At 42.6% G+C, this 2,618-nt stretch overlaps 1 long non-coding RNA gene across 2 annotated transcripts; it reads right to left on the reverse strand.

The window, feature by feature from the left end:
• Positions 1-107: 107 nt before the first annotated feature.
• On the reverse strand, positions 108-1,750 carry LOC119909008. Of its 2 annotated transcripts, XR_005445363.1 has the most exons (3): positions 1,330-1,750; positions 1,147-1,211; positions 108-805 (listed from the first exon to the last, which is right to left on the reverse strand). It is a non-coding gene; the product is annotated as an uncharacterized LOC119909008 (long non-coding RNA). The 2 variants fall into 2 exon arrangements; XR_005445362.1 differs by having other exon boundaries at positions 1,147-1,750.
• Positions 1,751-2,618: the final 868 nt, after the last annotated feature.

The following is a 2,618-nucleotide window of genomic DNA, read 5'->3' on the forward strand; positions in this document are numbered from 1 at the left end:
CAGGAATGATTATGGGTAGGGCCGTGATCTGATTGGTTGGTTAAGTCGGTTGGTTCGGCTGCTGGAGCAAAAGTGAGGTGTTTAAAATGAGACTCAGAGACCAAGGATTAGATGTAGGATAATGCCGGCTTCTTATATTTGAAGATATGTATAAAAATAAAAATATTTGTTGGTACCAAAAATGAAAAAGTACAATAATAAAACAAGCAATGAATAAGGCAATTATTGATATCACAATCAGGCTATGACATCAGCATGAAATGCTTGCTTTCCAAATTTAAAGTGAGTATTTCACTCTTTGAAGTAGTTCTATAATTAAATTCCCGGGTGCACCCTTTAACCTGAATTTCTGTTAATAACACCACATTCACGTTTGTTCAGATCCAGTTCAATAATACAATCCAATAGAATTCACACAGTACAACAGTAACCCTTAATTGCAGGAATGATTCCTACTACTCAGCTCCAAATTCTCAGTCCCAAGGTGTGAACAGGTGAGTTTGTTTAAGTGAGTCCAAAGTCCAAACAAAAAATGGATTTGTCGAAGGTAAGTCAGAGTTCAGAGTTCCATAGGGTTGGTGTATGGATGTGTGTGGGGGAAGGAGTGTGAAGGTGAGTGAAGGGGTTTTGTGTTGTAGTGGGGCCTACCACACCGCAAAGTGCAGTAGTAGCGGGACAGGTCCAGTGATCCTGAAGAGGGAATGGCTCCCACGATCATTCAAGAGGGACGGCTCGCCATCAATTTTCATCCGCAGATCCAATCCAGACAATGGAAAAAGAAGCACGCACACAAAAAAAACCTGACCTGTCAACAGACAGGGTCAGAGAAATATTCACTGCTTAAGTCTCATGCAATAATATACACTACATGAAATTCACAATACACAATGACATACATACTGTGGGTGTTTACTTTCTGTGCCTCTCTCTCAAAATTCAGCATATAAACATAAATAACTTGGCTGCACACAACCAGATAAGCTGCACATTAGAACAATTAAAGTTTTGATGCAAGTGCAAAATAAAGTAAGCTGAGTTTACACATTAAACAACACAGTAAACCAGCTTGTTCAACTAAAACTGTAGCTTCATATTCACTAAGTGCACATAAATAATTTAAGGTGCAAAGTAAGTGAACATTCTCACCGATTTCACCAGAGCGGCTGGACACACACCCAAAATGGCGGCGCCCAGTAAAGCCACAAGGTCTTCTAAAACCGAAACATACGAGACCGTATGCGACTTTCAGTACTTTCTCTCAGTGCAAAATAAATTAGCTTTCACAGTAAGGTGATAAAGAATGAACAAAAGCAGTTTTAAATGAATTACCTCGCTCTTGAATCAGCAAAGACTGCGCGTCGCGGGAAATCCTACGGACATCAAAGCTACCGACGCTGCTAGTAGTCGTCTCAAGCGCTATATCTAAACACTGAACTTACAACTAAACTCTCACAGCAGTTAACTACCACGTTTGTAGTGTTGAAGTTAGCCTCAGTGTAGTTCGTTTTTTAGCTGTATTTTCTCCAGGTTTCTCCGTTTTCACCCTCTACAGCAGCACTTCTGTCTCTCCACACACACAGCAGCGGGGAAAAAAAAACTTTCGCTCGCTCCCAGAGACGCGGGAGCAGGTGGGCGGGCCTACCTGCTGTCAGCCGATTGGCCAAACTAACCTGTCGGTCTATTTTGCCCTGGTAACTGAATTTTAACCCTTTAAAATCCTTAGATAATCTCTAAAGTTGCATTTCAAAATAAAATCACTCATTCAGATTTTTATAGGCTTTTCCTATTTTTAAACCTAGATCATTTCATCTGTGTTACACCCTCCCCTTCTGAAGGTATGCACGTCCCTGTGCATATGCAGGGTGGCGATGGAGTCACAAGTTTGTTTATAGTGCCTAAGATGGTTGTGGCTGTATGTCTGAGTAATCAAATCCCTGAAGGGAACTTGCAAACGCCTCACTCAGACCTTGGAAGAGGGCATTCGCCACAAACAATAAAGGGCTACCTAATCTTGTGTAGTTTAATCTCTCAGGCTTTCCATGTGTTCTATGAGAGCGACGAAGAGGGGTTTGAGCAACTTGGGGTCCGTCACTCTGTGCTTCTGCTGGTTTAGGCTGTTCAGTTACAGTGCTTGCCATTTCAGATCCCTCCTCTTCCGGGGATGTTGTTTCTGGCAACACAGGGAATTCCTCATTAATGTGAGACGACAACTCAGGTGGCTGCTGACATGTGTTCAGAGGATCATCAACAGGTAAGGTGTCAGATTCAGGTAAATCGTCATGTTCAGGTGGGATATCTCCACAAGGTGAGTTCACAGGTTCAGGTAAGTTGACAAGTTCTGGCTCTTGAATCTCTGGCTCCGGAGGTTCAGGTAAGTTCTGTGTGGATTCTTTGTCACTGTCCTCTGCAAGGGATTTAACCACAGATGGTACAGGAGTAGGAAACACATCAGGTGCATTACATTGTGTAGTCTCACAAGGATTGCTCAACTCGTGAGTCTCATGAACAGTGATTAACACATCAGGTTCTTGGGTAGGAAGATGAACAGATATCCAAGCAGGCATATCCTCTGAGTCAGAAAACTCCTCCTCCTCACCCTCATTGATGGGACTCTGTCT

Source organism: Micropterus salmoides, unplaced genomic scaffold (genome assembly GCF_014851395.1).
Source record: "Micropterus salmoides isolate LMB-PRFRI ecotype aquatic unplaced genomic scaffold, ASM1485139v1 Ms_hic_scaffold_18, whole genome shotgun sequence".
In the NCBI taxonomy this organism is placed as follows: domain Eukaryota; kingdom Metazoa; phylum Chordata; class Actinopteri; order Centrarchiformes; family Centrarchidae; genus Micropterus; species Micropterus salmoides.